Genomic DNA, 22,900 nt, shown 5'->3' on the forward strand with positions numbered 1-22,900 from the left:
TTCCTTTTATTAGTTACAGATTTTTCAGCTGCTGTTGCTTCTGCCTGCCAGGATTTCCTTTAATAATTCTTGTAAAGCAAGGCTACTGGTCACTGATTTTTCAGCTTTGTAAGTCTGAGTCATTTTGTCTTCATTTAGAAGAATATTTTTACTATTATAGAATTTATTTGACATATATTTTTTCAGTACTTAAAAATTTTTGTCACTCTCCTCTCACTTGAATTTTTTTTTTTTTTTTTTTTTTTTTTTCAAAACCAAGTCAGCTGTCATTTTCATCTTTGCTACTCTGGCTACTTCTAGATGTTTTCTTTATGGCTACTTGTAAGCAATTTGGTTATGATGTTTGATGTAGTTTTTTCATGCTCTTGCACTTGTCATTTGGTTGAGCTTCTTGATCCGTGGTGCATAATATTCCTAATATTTAGAAAAATTTCAGCCTTTGATTTATTGACATATTATTCCTTCCTCTTCCTCTTTACTACAGTTACATATATATTCACACACAGGTTTCCCTCAGATCATTCAAGCAGTTTTTTGTTGTTGTTGTTCACTTTCTTTTTTCATGTTATTCTGGATAGTTTTATTGATATATTTTCAAGTTTCCTAGTCTTTTCTTCTAAACATGCTATTAACAATATTCAGTGTAGCTTTCATCTCAGGTATCATATGTTTGAAATATGCTCATGCTTTCCCTTACTTAAACATACAGAATATCGTTACAATAAGATTTTTAATACGCTAATTTATTAATTCTATCATTTGCATCATTTCTGGCTCTATTCATATCAATTGAGATTTCTCTTCAATTTGAGTCACATTTTTCATCTTTCCTCCATGCCTGAGAATTTTGGTTGGATTCAAGATTCAATTAAGGCTCTACATTCTTATGCTACAGTCTGTAAATTATTTCCAGGTAATAAGCTGTGACAATCACATGACCTATCTGGCTCTTTCTCCTTTTCATAAGGATTATATTTCACTTTCATGTTGTAAAGTTTCATAAAACTATTGTATCATATATTTAGTTCTTTTTTCAGTTATTTAAAGCAGGAGGATTAATCTAGTCCCTGATATACAAACTTGGCCAGAAGCTGAATGATGGAGTAAAAGCCTTTTAAAGTCCTTAAAATGTCGCCAAATTCTGTATCACTTGACCATTTTGCTTCAATGATCTCAGTTCCACCAAATATCCTCACTCCAACCACACTGTGCTATTTGCTGTATTTTTTTTTTAATTTTTTTTATTGGAGTTCAATTTGCCAACATATAGCATAACACCCAGTGCTCATCCCTCCAAGTGCCCACCTCATTGCCCATCCATCACCCAGTAACCCCAATCCCCTGCCCACTTCCCCTTCCACTACCCCTTGTTCATTTTCCAGAGTTATGTGTCTCTCATATTTTGTCATCCTCACTGATATTTTCATTCATTTTCTCACCTTTCTCTTTATTCCCTTTCACTAATTTTTATATTCCCCAAATGAATGAGACTATATAACGTTTATCCTTCTCCAATTGACTTATTTCATTCAGCATAATACCCTCAAGGTCCACCCATGTCAAAGCAGAAGGAGGATATTTGTCATTTCTAATGGCTGAGTAATACTCCTTGTATACATAGACCACATCTTCTTTATCCATTCATCTTTTGATGGGCCCCAAAGCTCCTTCCACAGTTTGGCTATTGTGGACATTGCTGCTATAAACATTGGGGTGCAGGTGTCCCGGCATTTCACTGCACCTGTATCTTTGGGGTAAATCCCCAGCAGTGCAATTGCTGGGTCATAGGGCAGGTCTATTTTTAACTCTTTGAGGAACCTCCACACAGTTTTCCAGAGTGGCTGCACCAGTTCACGTTCCTACCAACAGTGCAAGAGGGTTCCCCTTTCTCCACATCCTCTCCAACATTTGTTTCCTGTCTTGTTAATTTTCCCCATTCTCACTGGTGAGAGGTGGGATCTCATTGTGGTTTTGATTTGTATTTCTCTGATGGCCAGTGATGCAGAGCATTTTCTCATGTGCGTGTTGGCCATGTCTATGTCTTCCTCTATGAAATTTCTGTTCATGTCTTTTGCCCATTTCATGATTGGATTGTTTGTTTCTTTGGTGTTGAGTTTAATAAGTTCTTTATACATCTTGGATACTAGCCCTTTATATGTCATTTGCAAATATCTTCTCCATTCTGTAAGTTGTCTTTTAGGTTTGTTGACTGTTTATTTGCTGTGCAGAAGATTCTTATCTTGATGAAGTCCCAATAATTCATTTTTGCTCTTGCTTCTCTTGCCTTCATGGATGTATCTTGCAAGAAGTTGCTGTGGCCAAGTTCAAAAAGGGGGGTGCCTGTGTTTTCCTCTGGGATTTTGATGGAATCTTATCTCACATTGAGATCATTCATCCATTTTGAGTTTATCTTTGTGTGTGGTGTCAGAAAATGGTCTAGTTTCATTCTTCTGCATGTGGATATCCAATTTTCCCAGCACCATTTATCAAATAGACTGTCTTTTCTCCAATGGATAGTCTTTCCTGCTTTGTTGAATATTAGCTGACCATAGAGTTGAAGGTCCACTTCTGGATTCTCTATTCTGTTCCATTGATCGATGTGTCTGTTTTTGTGCCAGTACCACACTGTCTTGATGACCACAGCTTTGTAGTACAACCTGAAATCTGGCATTGTAATGCCCCAGGCTATGGTTTTCTTTTTTAAAATTCCCCTGGCTATTCAGGGTCTTTTCTAATTCCACACAAATCTTAAGATGATTTGTTCTAACTCTCTGAAGAAAGTCCATGATATTTTGATAGGGATTGCATTAAATGTGTAAATTGCCCTGGGTAACATTGACATTTTCACAATATTAATTCTTCCAATCCATGATCATGGGATTTTTTTCCATCTCTTTGTGTCTTCCTCCATTTCTTTCAGAAGTGTTCTGTAGTTTTTAGGGTATAGATCCTTTACTCTTTGGTTAGGTTTATTCCTAGGTATCTTATGCTTTTGGGTGCAATTGTAAATGGGATTGACTCCTTAATTTCTCTTTCTTCAGTCTCATTGTTAGTGCATAGAAATGACACTGACTTCTGGGCATTGATTTTGTATCCTGCCACACTGCCAAATTGCTGTATGGGTTCTAGCAATCTTGGGATGGAGTCTTTTGGGTTTACTATGTACAGTATCATGATATCTGCAAAGAGGGAGAGTTTGACTGCTTCTTTGCCAATTTGAATGCCTTTTATTTCTTTTTGTTGCCTGATCGCTGAGGCTAGGGCTTCTAGTACTATGTTGAATAGCAGTGGTGAGAGTGGACATCCCCGTCTTGTCCCCATTCTTTTGCTTAGGGGAAAGGCTCCCAGTGTTTCCCCATTGAGAATGGTATTTGCTGTGGGCTTTTCATAGATGGGCTTTAAGATGCTGAGGAATGTTCCCTCTATCCCTACACTCTGAAGAGTTTTGATCAGGAATGGATGCTGCATTTTGTCAAATGCTTTCTCTGCATCTATTGAGAGGATCATATGGTTCTTGTTTTTTCTCTTGCTGATATGATCAATGACATTGATTGCTTTACAAGTGTTGAACCAGCCTTGCATCCCAGGGATAAATCCCACTTGGTCATGGTGAATAATCTGAATGTACTGTTGTATCCTATTGGCTAGTATCTTGTTGAGAATTTTTGCATCCATGTTCATCAGGGATATTGGTCTATAATTCTCCTTTTTGGTGGGGTCTTTGTCTGGTTTTGGAATTAAGCTGATGCTGGCCTCATAGAACGAGTTTGGAAGTACTCCATCTCTTTCTATCTTTCCAAACAGCTTTAGTAGAATAGGTATGTTTTCTTCTTTAAATGTTTGATAGGATTCCCCTGGGAAGCCATCTGGCACTGGACTTTTGTGTCTTGGGAGGTTTTGGATGACTGCTTCAATTTCCTCCCTGGTTATCGGCCTTCTACAGGAGTTCTTAAATATGATCCATCACCTTCCCTTCCACTTCCTATTCTGGACTTTCTTGACCATCATTTTATTATATAAGCACACTTTCTGCTTATATAGAAATTGTGGAAAAGTGAGTCCCTCTTGAATCAGGATTCAGATTACCTTGATTTTGTTTGCTTTTAGGAGGGCTCTTGCTCTAAGTCCTAATAAGTATAACATCTTGATTTTAAATCTGATCACAATGTGTAGTGTAATATTACTTGAATGAAATTAAAGTTTACCAAAGATATCAGATGTATTCAGTATCCAGAATATATGAAAAAGGAGTACAGAAACATGCACTTACCTGAATTTGATGACTAATTTAACAAACGAATATTTATTTATATATGAATCAATATATCCAGTAAACACTTCTTCAGTTAGTTCCCCACAAGGAGTAGAGACTCAGAGATCTAGTCCTTTATTGATTTTAATGAGACTAATATTTTATAGTTTCTCAAAATTTATTCTTTTATTTTTGAATAACTTTGCATTTAATTGAAATTCTATAATCTCTGCCCATTAATTACATAATTATTACAATATTATAATTTTAATTATTTGTATATAGTTTTTGTTATATGTTAAAATAAGTACATAGTAAAATAAAATAAAATAAAGCACATGAAGCATATAAAAACTACTGATATTCATTATTGTAATTTCTAAAAGTTATCCATGTACCACCTCTGTAAATTTAGTCCATTCATTCATCAAATAAATATTTATGAGAAAAAAATATGCCCCAGACACTATCCTAGGCTCTGGAATGCAACATGAATACAACAGATAAAATCTGTCTCTCATGGTGCTGATATTTCAATTTACCACTGTTGGCAAATTTGTTTCCAACTGAGAAATTTTTATCTACTTCATACAAAATTATAAAAAGATGAATTGAAATTTTTATGCTGCTCTCCATGGAAGGTAGGTTTTTCTCTGTTTAGTCAGCAGAAAAGATATTATAAAAAATATGTGGGGATAATGTGCCTCATTTCTTTTTTTTTTTTTAAGATTTTATTTATTTATTCATGAAAGACACAGAGACAGAGAGAGAGGCAGAGGCAGAGACACAGGCAGAGGGAGAAGCAGGCTGCATACTGGGAGCCTGAGGTGGGACTCAATCCAGGGTCTCCAGGATCACACCCTAGGCTGAAGGCAGTGCTAAACCACTGAGCCACCTGGGCTGCCCTATTTTTTTTTTTTTTTTAAGATTCCCAATTTCTTTTTATTTAGGAAAGAATTAGGAAGATAGATGAAATTATGAGATACTATTTTTCCTATGAACTAAAATTAATTGGCATTACTTATACCTAATATTTAATGTTAACAGTAGTCTATACATTGTTTCTCTCTTAGTAAACCAGAAGATAATTTTTATAATGCATAAAATTATCACTTCACCCTGCCTGTATGAATTTTAGCCCCATAAATTTTACATTATACTCGTGAAGAAGATACTATTATTTAAATAGCAGATAATGTTTGTCCTTCCAAATGGTTTACCAAGGTTACTAGAAATAATTAGTTATAAAAATCTATTTAAATGTTTTATTTCACTGGAGGGTATTATGCTGAGTGAAGTAAGTCAGTCAGAGAAGGACAAACATTATATGTTCTCATTCATTTGGGGAATATAAATAATAGTGAAAGGGAATATAAGGGAAGGGAGAAGAAATGTGTGGGAAATATCAGAAAGGGAGACAGAACATAAAGACTCCTAACTCTGGGAAACGAACTAGGGGTGGTAGAAGGGGAGGAGGGCGGGGGGGTGGGAGTGAATGGGTGACGGGCACTGGGGGTTATTCTGTATGTTGGTAATTTGAACACCAATAAAAAATAAATTTAAAAAAATTAAAAAAAAATAAATGTTTTATTTCAATATATTTTGATGCTTCGCACTAATGACTAAGTAGGTAATTAATATGGAGCATTAAAAATTAAAAATATATAAAGTAACTATTGATATTCAAAAAATAAAAATAGTGAATAACAATAATAGTGAATATTCCATTTTTTTTTGTACCAGATATTTATGATTACCTTATTATTTAACATCTCAGGAATCTTCTAGCAGTTCATCTGTTGAGGTAAGATTTATTTTGGTTTTTTTTGTTTTTGTTTTTGTTTTTGTTTTTTAAGATTCATTTATTTATTGAGAGAGAGAGTAGAAAGTGGGAGAAGGGGCAGAGAGAGAGAATCTTCAAGCAGATTCCATGCTGAGCATGGATCACAACCACATAACCCATGAGATCATGACCTGAGACAAAGCCAGGAGTTGGACAATCAACCGACTGAGCCACCCAAGTGCTCTGATACTGCTTAAAGTCAAAGAACTATTTCAAGAAGTAGCTATTTTCCATAAGTGTTATACACAGTACTTTGATAATTTGTAGTAAATCTACATCTAAATATGCAAAGAATGTAAGAGGGAAACCATGTGCATTCCCAGAATCATTTTTGAGTGGCTGAAACTGATAATCTTGTAGGACACATTACTTACTCTACCCTGTTTTTTTCTGAAAATATGTATATGAATCCATGGGAAATTGCATTTGAAATCAAGCCTGTGTCAAATGAGGAGCTCACCAATTGCCTTCACCATAGCCTCAATTTGGGAAATCCTCTCCTATCTATCATTTGAAGTTCACACAGGGTTGTCACCAGATTAGTTATATCAGTAACACCTGGAAAATTATGAGAAATACAAATTCATAGGCCCTGCCTCATACCCACTGAATCAGAAAGTATGAATAAGAGCTAAGCAGTCTGCATGTCAGTGAGGCCTGTAGGTGATATTGATCATGTTCCACTTTGGGAGCCACTATCTTTCATGGAAGTTGAGGTGAGGGTTTGGGTTAGGAAATATGTAGGTCACCACACAGGGAACACCTCCTGTGGTGGGAAAAGCCACAGAGTGAGTGTTCTGAAAGAGCAGGGAGCATCTTCATGGATCCTGGTCCCAAGCCTTGTACCTTGGGCAGCACCTGGATTCTCCGTGGTCTATGCCCTGGGAAGCCTGTCTTGTCTTTTCTCTACTCCTAAGCCAGATGTAAACTGAGTGTCTTGGGCCCTGTCTGTCATTTCCACAACGAGTCACCAGGGCTAGCATCCCACAGAACTCACCTGGTCTATTTTGCTATTTTTGGTCTCCTGCCTACATACTGTCAGCATGACAAATTGTCAATTGAGGATTGGTTATGCCCTTGAAATAAGGCACGTTAATTTTAGTCATGTTACTATGTTAACATAAAATAAGGGAGTTCTGAAGATAAATATTTTAACTTACCTGACTCATAATATATACGTGATTTCTTAAGCTAGTGGCTTCGACTCTATTCAATTATTGCCCCTAACTTTCTATGAAATGCTTTAGGGACAACCAGTTTAAGTAAAGCTATTTCTTTATTTGTCACTGTAGGAAATTGCTGATGTTCCCACTGATGTAAGTCAGTTTTACTGTAAAACTTTAATTTAATGGCATTAAATAATAGGATTTTTCTTGTCTTTGTCTAATATGTGCTTTATTTTCTAATAGAAAATTGAGCCAACTAAGGAAGAACAGGTCTACCTCAAACAGCTGGTAATTTCTCATACAATTTATTACTTCAGGTGAAAGAATATGTCATACAACTTTTTCTCCCAGATGATCACTGATTGTATCTTCTCAATGAGATAATTCACACCATTTATGTTAAAAATTACTTTTTCTACCGTTGTTACTGTGATATGTAGATATTATCTTAACAATAGACCTTTTAAAGAAAATGAATAAGTATCCAATTAAATTTGGAAGAGTTACAAGCCTCAAGGAGAGTGCTCTTAAGTTTAAATGATCTGAGATGCCACTATAGTCCAAAGCACATAATTGTTCACTGAACTCCTCTTTGAAGTAGCAAAAAACTGATATGTTAAGACTAAGAGCTCCCAACTACTATTATCCCACTTGTAAGAAATATGGCAACCCATTTCTGTAATTAGATGATGTGTAAAGTATTTAATGGTATTCCTGAAAGACAAAAAGGAATTAAAGATATCAAATATTATTGAATTTATACACATAGGAAAGATAGGCTCTAAATCTATTATAAGAGGAGCTACTACTTATTGAATATTTAAAAACAAGATCTCCAAAATGAAATTATTTATTTTTAGAATATTCTAAATGCTCCAATAGTCTTTCTGGATGTTTCTAATAACATTCTCTTTGTTCCATTCTTATAATTCATAATCATGTGTCTACCCAACACTTATCCACATGCAATTCTAAAGACATATTACACTGACTTTAACAAGTTGATTTTCTAATCATCAGTATGAACTAACCATTTGTAAGAGTTAAGATGCTGTGTTAAGTGACTTCATCTTCAAGTGTCCATTGCCAAATCAAAATAGAATTTATTCAGCTAAGCTTATGTGACATGTAAAACGCAAACCATTCTACATATATCAATTTACTCTAAGGTTACTTCAAGTCTAAAGTGTAAGTGATGTTCTTAGTACCAAGGGACCAGCTGAGGACTATGGGAATAGAAGCTGAGTTTTCTCTCATTCTGGTCCATACCAGGATTAATCAAGATATGGGAAAAGAAATGACAAACTAGGGTGTTTTTTTTTTTCCCACTCCATCTCTTATACAGTCTTTTCATTTTTTTATATTCAGTAATTTTCACCTGGAAGCCTTAGTCAGCTAGACTACATCTTTAACTCTGAAGTCCACTCTATGAATGTATACACTCTGATTATGAATTTTATATTAAAAATGTCTATTGCTTGGCCAATTTGGCATCATTTAAATTCTTCCAATTAAAGTTTAAATTCATTTAGTTTTGTCCAGTTATGTTCTGGCTGTAGAAAAGATCCCGTTCTGTTGTTACATATTGATACGGTTCTTTCATTTCAGAGCAAAATCAACCAGCTTTACCAGGAGTTGAACCTTCCCCAATATCGTCAGGCTTATAATCAACATCACATAGTAAGGAACCCATGGAGTCAAATGAAGATAGATAAATGACTACTATCTCTTTCCCCTTCTGGTGAGTTCTACATTTTTGTTTGTTTCTTACTTTATTGTAAGAAATTAAAAAAATTAACAAAAGAAAAAATATTTCAATCCCTTCAAATGTAGAAATGAAAGAAAATTAAATGTAATTTTTTAGGTCAGAAATGAGATCACAAAACATATAGTCAGAATACTATAGATATAGCACTATCAACACCAATTCTGAGTCAGGATAAGTTAAACTGTCCTAAGTATTCATTTCTATGGCATTTTACTTGAATCTGACAACTGTTTTTGAGAGGCAGAGGTAGAGAGTTTCATGTGCATTTTACAAGGGGAATTGAAACTAAAAAAAGGAAATCTTTGGTCAATAGTCCAGTTAACATCTCCACTTTGTTTTGTAAATCATCTTTGGCTTAGGGGACATTTCAGATACAAGCAGTAAGTGGCAGAGCAGGAAACTGAACATGGGAGCAGGCACTTAATTCTATACAATATAAGAATAGGGGTCAGAAGTCCAGGAAGTGAGTCCCAGGCCTGCCATGAACAAGCTATGAGAATTTAGGGAAATCACCTCCTTTTCTGTGCTTCTTAATTCTTGAATGTGAAAGGTTTTCCAAGGTAGCCCATGGAGGCTCTAGATACCATGGCTGCCATTAGGGGAGATAAGATCTTATGCTATTTGTTTGGATGCCACATGCCTAAGGAACATCCTAAATGTCAAAACATTATTTTACTTAAATAGAAAATCTTTGAAAATTTATCAACTGTGTAGAAGATGGCAGATATGGGAAGCAAAGACTATAGATTACATAGATCTGAGCTATTAATCAACAAATAAAGTAGTGACTTTGTCCAAACAGGACAGGAAAGTCAGCTACTTTTAATGACATTTTTTCTGGGTAAATCAAGGAAACCATTGAAGTCATTTAAGTCAATATCATGAGGAATTTACCTGTTTACATAGGGGAAGAAGCTTAAGTGATTTTATTGTAAATGAAAATAACTATACACATATAATATGCCAACACTATCATAATGATCATTTTTTAAAGATTTTATTTATTTATTCATCAGAGACATAGAGAGAGGCAAAGACATAGTCAGAGGGAGGAGAAGTAGGGTCCATGCAGGAGGACGATGCGGGACTCAATCCCAGAACTCTGGGATCACATCCCAAGCTGAAGGAAGATGTTCAACTGCTGAACCACCCAAGTGTCCCATAATGATCATTTTAAAGACAAAATATAATTAACCATTTAGGCGGAAAAGAGTAAGAAACTATACCAACCCCTCCCCAACCCTAAAATTGACTTCTCAGAAGAACACCAGTTACCTAAAGTGCTCAGAATCTTTGCTGCTTCATTTATTGCTGTATCTTAAATATGTGTCTTGGCCAACTTTGGTGTCTCCTTAACATTAAAGCCTATTCAACAGTAAAGCTAAGGCAGGGAAGTGCATATGCTGCACATTCAATGTAGGAAAAGAGAGAAAGATACTTACAGTGATCAATTTTACACATGGGACAACAACTCTTTCTTGCTAGACTTTACTAGTCTTAACCACCTTCTTCCTTATCTTTCTATTCTGTAGGTGGCTTCAGTCAGTGCTCTTAACAATCCTGCTCAGCTAAAATTAACTTTAGTCTCCAGCAGGTGACTCATATACTAGCTCTTCTGTCATGGTTAGAATTTTATGTCAGTCATTTATGTCAAGAAAATGGTTTAATGTTCAAGTTTCTCTTTGACAGAGAACACTTGAACAATATTATATTTTCAGTATTTAAGCCTAAGTATGTATTTCCTTACTTGAGAAACACATAATGATGTTAAAATATTGTAGAATTTCCACATACAGTGTGTACATTACAAGATGTGGCAACCTTAATATCACAAGTGAACACTTAAAGTAGCTCCTAAGTATAATAAACACATTAAGTTAGAACAATAATTTCTTTCAAGTACAGTTATTTGTATATTACTATTATAGGGAGCCACAAGATTTGGTGAGGAAGCCCAATTCAACTAAATTCCTCCTAAAAAGGAAAAGATATTTCACATGATGGTCAATTCATTAGACCACAAAATTGAAACTTATTTTCTATTTTCTATTTGAAAGGAGCAGGAGTACCACTTCTCCAGTGAAGTGAGGGGCTTTCCTCACTTTGAAGACAACAGCATGGCATCCAGAAACAGATATTAAGATCTGTAAAAGACTGTCTTGATTCTAAATTTCTTTCTTTTTTTTCTCTCTTTTTTTTTTTGCATGCATCAAGTTAGTTAGGGAACTACAGAAAATGAAAATAAAGTGTGACAATGATCAGAACCATTTAGGGCAGCAGACTAACCCCTACATATTCAAAATGAGCAAGATATCATTTGTGTGCTCTTGGACCCAACAGAAATGCCCAAGACCATTGTCTTTGCTAGAAGTCACTGAATAATACTATGACCCCAGGAGCCATGGTGCCCATTCTCAATTTTATAAAACAAGTCAGAGAAATCCCACCTGGATGAGGACTCAAGTTCATACATTCAGTTTGAATTTCTAAATATTTTCCTAGCAATGGCACATAAGGTAAGTGCCTAAAGACACCCTGAAAACTGCCTAAGGATTTGCCTTCTGTGTTTCTTTTATGATAAAGTGTTTCATTTATGAGAAATAACATATCATTTCTTTCTTTCTTCTTCTGAGGAATCTACCAGCATCTCCTAGGAAGTAAGTCACCTCTCTTAAAGTTAAATCAAACTGTAAAGTTAAATTTCATAATGGTTATAAAATATATGTTATTTACATTGCTTTAATAAATGCAGGATTCAGATGATCAACTATATTCCTTGTTTCCCTAGAGGAAAGGAGATGTTACCTTTTAGTGGTTTTGATTTTTACAAAATCCTAGATTTTTCATTTATTGTGATTATATTTGTTTGCCTAAGCAAAACCTGACCAAATATTTTTCCTCAAATTTACTCCCCTAGAAATTTTACATAAATACCAAATACAAAATGCAGATGGGAATAAATACTTCTATATACAAATACCCAGCAAAACTACTTTGCAGTATCACACTATCTTTCAAAATATTTCTTCACATTGCAAGTAAATTAAATTGTATATAATTAGTTAAGAAATATGTATTGATTAAATACTATGTTCCTTACATAATGCTAGACCTTGATGATACAGTAAAACAAAGAAGGAAACCAGACCCCAATGGTGCTCAAAATCTCGTAAAACATTGATTGTGTATTTCCATGATCGAGGAACTCAGATACAATTCAAACAATGGAAATAAATACATTCTTCTTCTTCCTTTATGGAATATCGATTTTCTTGAGGTAACCCAAAGAAAATTCTGCAAAATTAATGAAATGAAAATGTGTTTAACTTTGCTTTCTTTTCTTAAGGAAACCTCAAGAAAGGTTGTTGATATGGTAAGGTATTTTTATTTCTATACTGCTACTGCTATTTTAAACCAGCAGTTTAAAATATTAATGAGAAAAAGTGGCATACTTGCAAATTTCTTCTCTTAACAAACCATAAAAATATCTTTTTAAATGCATTAAAATGCAATTTTCATTTGGCCCCTTGATTATATTTCCTACAATTGTTCTTAATTCTCTCAATCAAGACATTTCTATTTATATCTAATTGTGTTTTCTATATTTTACACAGCTTTTTCAAATCAGATTGATTTTACAATTCTTTGAGAGACAAATTCTTTTTCCTTATATTATTTCTTATTTTTGTCTGCCATACTAATGATCAGGTTGGTACCATAAAATTTTATCCTACTACTGCTAGTCAAAAGAAGGGCATGCAGCAGATTCCACTCTTGACCTTCAGACTGTGATCAGTTTTACTCAATGTATTAATTTCTCAAGGACACCTTTCACAGTTCACTTTAAAAATGACACTTTCTTTTCAAGTCAGGGAAACAACTGATTCATCTAGAGCAGCACATTTTCCAACTGTCATGCTATTCAATGGTGACTAGAAGTTGCTAACTTTTTAACAAAGTCACATAAAAATATACCGCAAAAATAAAGAAAAACTGTGTAATAAATATGCTCAACTGAAAGTTAGTGAGGGTTATTCACTAACCGTCCCTTAGAGAACACTAACTGTTCTACTCCATATTCTTGGGTAATTCCCATCTTTACTCTCTGCCTCTTTAGAAACTTAATTTTTTAAAAAAACATCCCCATATGTAAAAAGAGCCTGTAAATTGCTTTCAGCAAGTTTTCCTCTCCCAACATGAATTAAGGATCGAGTAGTGGAGTGGGTCATATAAACTGTGTAGGTGAGGATTACAAGAAATACCTCCTGTGACAGGAAAAGCTGGGTGAGTGGGTACAATAGGAAGGTTGCTGGGAGGTGGTGAAGCATGGGTTGTGGCCTGGTGTCTTGTGGCCTGTGGCCCAGCCCTAGGTCTTCCTCATCAGAGCCCTGGGGATCATACAAGGCATCATTACTGTCATCCCATGCCTGGGTCTCACACTGCAAGCCCATGCTGCTTCCAGAAAGGACACGTAGGCTTCCCTTTACCTCCTACTTCACCAGGTGCTCACTGGGCCATCTGCTATGCTGGACACTCCTTCATTGTTTGCAGGGACATGGGGAAGACTTTAAGGACGCATGCCTTTAGCAGTGTGTTAGTAGGTTAACACCAAGTGTGTGTTCTCAGAATAAAAGTCTTAGCACATAGATTCCTAGTTAATTCCTACATCAGTAATTAAGACTATATTTCTCAAAAGCAATGGGTGGGCTCGGAATTATATCATTAGCCCTACCTCTTCTACTATAACTAGTTAGAGCAATTAACTGTTCTGTCATTCAAGTAGAGATGATTTGTGTTTTCTCTCCCTAAGGAATCCACTGAAGTAACCCCTGGGGTAAGTAATTTTTATTGAAATGGCATACATTTAATGTTACTCAGTAGTGATTTCTTTTGTACTTCTATAACAACTGCTTATGGTTTTTAACAGGAAGTTAAGCTGACTGATGAAGAAAAGAATTACCTGAAACAGCTGGTAAACTTCAAATAAACATATACTGTAAATAAAAGAATAATCACTTTTTCCTCATCCAAATTATCACTATAATTTAATTCCAAATAAATATTTTAAATCATACCTTTAAAAAATCATATTTCTGTTACATAGTTCTGTATACTTGGTGGATATGAACTAATTGTTTTTGCAAATAGATAGGAATTGCTGTTTTAACAAAAATGATTTTGAGCAATTGTCTGATTGATTTTGAAGCAGTTGCAAACCTCAAATATATGTTTTGTTTATTTTTTTCAAATGATCGTTGGAACTGTGCTCTACCTTCTCTCTGATAGAATGCCATGACCAGATGTCTCAAAATTTAAGTCCCGTAGAGAATATTTTTGAACTTCAGGAGTTCTTAGGACCAATCATTGTGGCTGAGGACTCATGATTTGCAGCAAAAGGACATAGGCTTGAAGTCAGGAAATTTGTCTTCTAATTCCAGCTCCACCACTTCTGATGTGTGTAACATTTCTTAAGTACTTACTCCTAGTCAGCTAGAGTACTAGCAAGTGAAATATAAGCATAGAATACATTGTTGACTGAGGGGGTTTTTGTGAAGATCATTTCAGCTAATATATGTAACCCATATAGCACAATGCTGGGAAAACAGATATACTAGAAGTATTAGGTATTATTCTAATCATCATCCTATACAATGTAAAAATATCCTCCAAAGATTTTATAAAAGAGCTACATTTACTTCAATGCATTTAAACTATAATCCTCCCACTGAAAACCCATCTAACTCTACTAGCTTCTCACTGGTATTTAGACTAGCATTCTTCTACCATATGAATCATATATTATAGCCATGGATGCACTCAATACTTGGTCCCTGGAAATTAAGAAAATAGGTTTCCAATTATAAGAACTGGAAATTATTCTCTGGGACATTGCTATTTTAATTCTATCTTTATTCCATTCAAGGGATATCCCATTTATCCTATGTGAAGGCTTATGAAACAGGCTTAAAGGAAGGACTTGGAGGTAGAGAACATTCTATGAATAGAAAATATGTGCCTGGTGCTGTGCAGAATGTTCTTTCTATATTTACTCTGGTAACCCTGCAGTGTGATGCTCAGAGAGATTAAGCAACTGTCTCAGAATCCTAGATTCCAATGAATAAAATCATGAGAAATCCTACTGAGTTTATTGGACTCTCAAGATCAGAAATGGAAAGAGAAATTATAAACTGAGATACTTATCTTGGTTCTTCTTGAAAATTCTTCTTTTACTTTATTACATACAAATTTTCTTTTCTTTTAGATATGTTTGCCTGAGTCACTGAATTAATTAGAAGATTTCTTCAATTTTGCAGTTCAGGCTATAATATTGTTTACAGTGATTCCCATATAATTTCACTCTCCTTTTGTCAGGTCTAGTTAGAATACTTTAGAAATTATCTAAATAGGTGAAGTTATAACTCCTATCACTCTCTCTTTTGAACCTGGAGGAGATTACATGAGGACTTTTTAATAATTTTGTCTCTCTGTAGGTCGAAATCCACCAATTTCACCAGAAGTTCACCTTCCCCAAATATTTCCAGGCTGTTCATTCTCAGCAGGTAGCTATGAACCCTTGGTATAGCCTTAGAAAAATCACCTGCCCATTTATTCCCACTTTGGTATGTTTGATATTTTAAAAAAGTATATTGGCCTTTTGTTAAAATATATATATATATATAAAGATATCAAATAAAGAAAAAATCCCAAGGTCACACATAGAAATTAAATCAAATTTAAATTAAAATCTCAAAGCCAGTAATTAGAACAAAACATGTAGTTAAGTATAGCAATATAAGATCATAATAATAGTGATAAGAATTTCATTTATATTGGATTTTAATTTCCTAAACACTGGCATATAATATTGCTCGATTTCTGCAGCAATTCCTTGAGATGAGAAGATATATATCAGATTAATTTACAAAACAGTCTGAAACTAGAAGAAGTGGAATATCCATAATAAGTTCGGTTAGCATCCAAATTCACACAAAGATTCAAAAGTATAAAAAGAAAATTTTCCTCTGATGAGAACTGGTAGGATCAACTATCTTAATTTACATCTTCAAATTGAATTTCTAGTCAAAACCATATATGTATGTTTTATATCTATTAAAATAATAAATGGAATGTAGATTTGCCTGTTGATACGTATTATGCCCATATGCATCATATGCATGCATATGTACATAAATATATATGTATATTTTGAAATATAAATTTTATTGCTAATCCAATATTTTCTCCTGATTCATAGATTTGACTAGAAAAATCATTTCTACAGTTTCCACGTCTATCACATCACCTAATATATGTTTGACTGTTTGTTGAAAAGGCAACAATCCTGAGCCAAAGCAAGATTGTGTGAAGTACTGTCTGTATAGTTTGTACTCTTCCTTTTGATCGTGTTGGACATGTCAGATCGGGATTGTAGTACCACATTAACTGTATTGATGATCAGCTGAAGTCTCTGTAGCACAACTGCTGAGACACAGAATCACACATCTCTTGCCAAAACATTAAAATTTCAGATGCATTTCTAGCCGTGTGGTCTTTTTATTTCCATCCCTCACAGGTAGAGACCAGGCCACTGTTGACTAGAATAGCTAGTTCTCTAACAGCTAAGTGAGGCCATCTGGACGTCACTGAAGGAACTCTGTGTACACATAGGGCCTTCAATCTCAAGTGTGCCTCTCAGACCCAATGTCTGGGAAGCTTCAGGCTATGGGCCTCACTACAGCTGTCCCTCAGCACAATTTTGTCCTCATTGTAACAAATCTGTGATTTGTTCCTGTTCCCATGTGTCTCTCCGAAACAACTCTCATCCAGATTCTCAAGTCACAGGCCCTGCTGGCCCAGAGAAGAGCCCAGAACATAACCCTCATAAGAATCTAGTATTGGGAACCTAAACATTCTAAGGCCTTCCATTAGTGGCTAGACAGTTTTTCCAACAAATGTCAAGCACTTTTGTCATGCCAGATATTTTTTCTGGATGTCATCAGAGGGCAGAAAACAAATTTCCCGGCTTATGGCACTCACATTCTAATCATTAGAGGAAGAAAACAAGCCAGAAAAGAAACAATAGGATCTATGCCAAGTGCTGATAAGCGCACTACAGAAGAAGAAGGCCATTCTGGCAAGTTCAACTTTTACCTCCTGAAACAAAAAGAATGTGAGAATAGTGAAGGAACCCAGTTGCATAGAAGAGACAGTAAAAGCACATTCACTGAGGTAGGTGCCTGTGCAATGGGAGAGCATGTCCTGGCCAGCAAAGGCCATAATGGCCTTACAATGTATGTTAAGAGAGTCACTATGTGATGCGTATTTGAGAAGGGTGAATGAGTAAATGTAGGGGACTTTTGTTTGACTTCCAAGAATCCTCTTGTCATTTAAGGTTCCCTTGTAGTATTCCATTCCTTTTATTTCCCCTTGGCCTCCTTCCTTTCCCACTCACCTGGGCTTCACTCTTGATCATTTAAATATTCTCCTTAAAGTTCACATTGACTCCTTGCCTTTGACAGTCCTACCTGGAAAAGCCTAATCCTGGAAAATCTCTGAAAATCTACTTCTACTACACTTTTACCCTGGCAGTTAAATTCCAAAGGATAAGAAAAAAAGAAAGAAAGAAAAAGAAAAAGAAAACCAAAAATGACTCCTGACCATATAATTTTTCCTTTTGTCAATTTATGTTTTCTATACTCTATATTATAAAACTGCTTTCAAAACCTTCCTTCTGGAGTTAGAATTAGCTATATTTTCCTTTTGTTCCCCTCAAACTTTTAGTAGTTTCATTATTCTCCTCAAGGCTTCAATGATCTCTACCTCCTCCCCTCCATTCTTAGAAGAGCCTTTTCCTTTCTCCATCAATTGAATACCCAACCAATTCGTCATAAACACCCACCTCCCAGTGTATCCTTCTACCATGATCTTAATCTGGACACTGACGTTTCCCTTCTAGTTTCAAAGGTATGCTGATCTTGTGTTCCAGAGCCAATTTCTCTTTCTCTCCTTTTTTACTCCCTACCAAAGCTTTTGTTTTCAATAGGAATGGTTGTGGTGAAGTAGTAATAATGACTATAACATGAAAAATGTACTGAGCATCCATTATGCGCAATATGATTATATGCATTGTCTCAATCTCACAATGTTTAATGACTGCACAGAGATAATTGGAGCTTGCTCCCAAAGGCACTACTGAATTTGGTCCTGTTGATTCAGTCTTACTGCTCCGTAAGTGTCTGTGTGATTCCCTTCCTCTCACTACTTCTTTGCATCAACTGCGTTTTCTCAGACTTAACATCGATGATCAGTAGGGTTTCGACCTCAACCTCTTTCCTCACTATATTCTTTCCTCTATCATCTTGCCAGTTTAAGAACCTTAATTACCCCAATAATTGCCCAAATATTTCAATACGATCCTGAATTTCTGCCTCCAATGTAAACTGACATACCCAGTTGTCTCCTGGTCTTCTCTGCTTATTTTTGTATTTCCTTAGTTACAATATAAGCACGGTGAGTATGTTTTCTCTTTGGTCTCCTGTCCATAGAATGCATCCATGTGAGCTCATTTTTTCTTCTAAGTTTGTCAAGTCTGTTTTTTATTATAATAACATGAAACAGGAATATATTATTGACTCTAGTTGCTCTGCCGGTAACTGAATAGGCTTGGAGGATTTGTAGACTCAGATAACGGTTGTGGTTCTATATTTCTTTTGGAAATGTGGAAAATAATGAAAAAGTAAGTCATCAAAAAATATTATTTTCACCTAAGGAATCTGCCAGAATCTCTCAGGAAGTAAGTCACAGCATTTTTATGTTACATAAGCATTGAAAATTATTTTTTCCAAACCATTAGAGTTATTTTATTACACATAATTTATTTTATAGAAATGTGCATGGGTGAAGAATGTGGACATCCTTCCTTGTTAGGCAAAATGTATTGTCTTACACAGTTAGATATTTTATTCTATGTAAAAAATCTGCATTTTTTCCTAAGGAGAAAAACCAATGTTCGTGAGAACTCTACAGAGGTCTAACATATGTAAGGGCCTGTGTTCTAATACTATTCTAACATTTGGAAAAGTTAGTCTGCTGTCTAAATAATAGGGACAAACTTAAAACATGTTCATTTTCTAGCTATGCACAAAATATCTGTGTTAGTTTTATTTCTTTGAGTGAATCAATTAACGGAGATTTATTCTTGCTTAGCTACACTACTATCAAACTTCTTGAAATTTTTAAATAACGGAGATCTTGCTATTGAGTGTCTTCCATTACCATAAGCTTGTGTTTCCCCAACATGGTATTTCAAATATTTGTCAAATACAATTCTTATCCAGGCTATATTTAATGAACATCTTTAATTTATACTGCTTAACACTTTAGTTTAAGAAGAAATTTTATATGATAACCGCAGCCACAGCTTTATCCTGTAGTTATATGTACAGTTTTCTGATACACATGAATATAAACAAAATGTTTTAATTCTTCTATTTATATACTACCTAAAATTGTCTTCTAAACGTATCTAACTAATATTTATCGCGTATGTATTACATGTCAGACTCATTTTAGGACTCTGAAGATAAAGCAGTCTGTGACCCACAATATTTCTGTCCTTACCAATAGTTATTAAAAAGGAATTTGGGGGGGCTCCTGGGTAGCTCGGTCTGTAAATGTCTGCCTTCTACTCAGTTCATGATCCCAGGACCCAGCGATCAAGCCCCACATTGGGCTTCATGCCCCACAGAGAGTCTGCTTCTCCCTCTGCCACCTCCATTATTCTCTCTCTCTCTCTCTCTATCTCTCAAATAAATAAAATCTTAGGAAAAACTGAGAGCTTGTCTCTTAAGATCAGGAACATGACAGAGATGTCCACTCTCACCACTGCTATTCAACAGAGTACTAGAAGTCCTAGCCTCAGCAATCAGACAACAACAAGAAATAAAAGGCATTCAAATTGGCAAGAAGTCAAACTCTCCCTCTTCGCAGATGACATGATACTGTATATAGAAAACCAAAAGAATCCACCCCAAGATTGCTAGAACTCATACAGCAATTCAGCAATGTGGCAGGATTGCCACAAAATCAAATACCCAGAAATCAGCGGCACTTCTATACACTAACAATGAGACTGAAGAAAGAGAAATTAAGGAATCAATCCCATCTACAATTGCACCCAAAAGCATAAGATACCTAGGAATAAACCTGACCAAAAAGATAAAGGACCTATACTCTAAGGACGAAGGACACTTTTTAAATCCAGGAAGACACAAAGATATGGAAAAACATTCCATACTCCTGGATTGAAAGAATATATATTGTGAAAGTGTCTATGCTACCCAGGGCAATTTACACATTCAATGAAATCTCTATCAAAATACTATGGACTTCCTTCACAGAGTTAGAACAAATAATCATCAGATTTGTATGAAACCAGAAAAGATCCTAAATAGCCAGAGGAATGTGGGAAAAAAACAAATCTGGGGGCATCACAATGCCAGATTTCAAGCTATATTACAAAGCTGTGACCATTAAGACGGTATGGTATTGGCACAAAAATAGACACATAGATCAATGGAATAGAATAAAGAGCCCAGAAATGGACCCTAAGCTCTATGAATAACTCATCTTGGACAAGGTAGAAAATAATATACAATAGAAAAAGGCAGTCTCTTCAAGAAATGGATTTGGGAATATAGGACATCCACATGCAGAAGAATAAAACTAGACCATTCTGTTATACCATACACAAAGATAAACCGAAAATGGTTCAAAGATCTAAATGTGAGACAATAATCTATCAAAATCTTAGAGGAGGATACAGGCAACAACCGTTTTGAACTTGGCCACAGCACCTTCTTGCAAGACACGTCTCTAAAAGCAAGGGAAACAAAAGGAAAAGTGAACTATTGGGACTTCATAAAGATAAAAAGCTTTTGCACAGCAAAGAAACAGTCAACAAAACTCAACGACAACCTACAGAATGGGAGAAGATACTTGCAAATGACATATCAGATAAAGGGCTAGTATCGAAGATCTGTAAGGAGCTTATCAAACTCAACACCCAAAAAACAATCTAGTCATGAAATGGGCAAAAGACATGAATAGACATTTCTCCAAAGAAGACTTAGACATGGTCAACAACAACAAAAAATGCTCCACATGACTTGCCATCAGGGAAATACAGATGAAAACCACAAGGAGATACCACTTACATCAGTGAGAATGGTTAAAATGAGAAGATAGGCAACAACAAGTGTTAGGGAGGATGTGGAGAAAGGGGAACCCTCTTGCACTGATGGTGGGAGTGAGAATGCAAGCTGGCACAGCTACTCTGGAAAACAGTGTGGCAGTTCCTCAAGAAATTAAAAATAGATCTACCCTATGACCCAGCTAATGTGCTATTGGGTATTTACCCCAAAGATACAGATGTAGTGAAAGCCAGGACACCTGCACCCCAATGTTCACAGCAGCAAAATCCACAATAGCCAAGCTGTGGAAGGAGCCTCGTTGTCCTTCATCAGACGAGTGGATTAAGAAGTAGTCTATATATACAATGGACTATTACTCAGCCAACAGAAAGGATGAATACCCACCATTTACTTCGATGAGGATGGAACTGGGGAGTATTTTGCTGATGAAAGAAGTCAATTGCAGAAAGACAATTATCATATGTTTTCACTCATATGTGTAATATAAGAAAGAGTGAAAGGGACCATAAGGGAAGGAGGGGAAACTGAATGGGGAAAAATTAGAGAGGAAGACAAACCATGAGAGACTCTGAACTCTGGGAAAGAAACTGAGGGTTGCTGAAGGGAAGGGGAGAGGATGGGGTAACTGGGTGATGGGTATTAAGAAGGGCACGTGATGTGATGAATACTGGTTTTTATAGTATATATTGGGAAATTGAGTTTCAATAAAATATTTAAAAAATGAAATGGTACCACGTTTTATAACTGCTAAGGGATAAATATCCTTTTCTTTTAAAAAACAATGAAAGGAGAACTTTAAAAATATATGTAACACAGAGAGTAGCCATTGTTCTGCTATTCTACCTAGCACCCTTTCCTCCTCTTCCTGATAAAAGCACCACTCCCTTCTGTCCCCACCCCCCTTTTATAGAGCTCTTGGTCTCAATAGGTGACTCAGGGGAGGCTACAGCATGGAGCACCCAGCTATGCCAATCCTATCCCTCCCCAAGCCACAGTGGTGGGTCTGTATTCAAACTTGGCCAGCGTATATCTTGTTCTACTGACCCCTGTGACAGTTTCAATGATGAGCTTATGACTATAAGTAGGACAAGTGGTATTATTTTCTGGATTGATTTCAGGAAATCAGGAGAGACAATATTTTGCCTTTTTCAGAAGTTATATAGTTGGAGTCATACAGAATGTAGAGTTTTCAGATTGGCTTCTTGCACTTAGCAATATCCATTTAAGTTTCCTTCATGTGATTTTAGAGGTTCACACCTAATTTCATCTTTTTTTTTTTTTTTTATGACAGTGTCCTTAGAGCTTTATAAAACAGGCGGGGAGGGACAGATTTAGCTGATACACTATACTTTGCTGACTTCCAATCTAGATAGCTTATTTCTTTTTAGCACTAAATCACATTTCATTGTATGGATGCACCACACTTTATCCTCCACCTATTGAAAGCCATCTTGTTTACTTCCAAATTTTAGCAGTTATGAACAAAGCTCCTATAAACAAAAATAAAAAATAAAATAACTTAATGATCATTTAAGTTCAAACTCATTGTAAAAAACTTTAGCTCCCTACTCTGCTTTTTATGTATATGTTGTCATATTTTGCATGTTTCATATTTGTGATTCATATTTTTTTACATCTAATTATGGCCATTTCTTTTGC

General features: G+C 35.4%; 1 protein-coding gene across 2 annotated transcripts in view; it reads right to left on the reverse strand.

Annotated features, from left to right (window-relative positions):
• The window catches only part of CSN2 (casein beta), a 67,541-nt gene that overhangs the window by 39,315 nt on the left and 5,326 nt on the right, over positions 1 to 22,900 (reverse strand). The window lies entirely within an intron of this gene.

Source organism: Canis aureus, chromosome 14, assembly GCF_053574225.1.
Source record: "Canis aureus isolate CA01 chromosome 14, VMU_Caureus_v.1.0, whole genome shotgun sequence".
In the NCBI taxonomy this organism is placed as follows: Eukaryota; Metazoa; Chordata; class Mammalia; order Carnivora; family Canidae; genus Canis; species Canis aureus.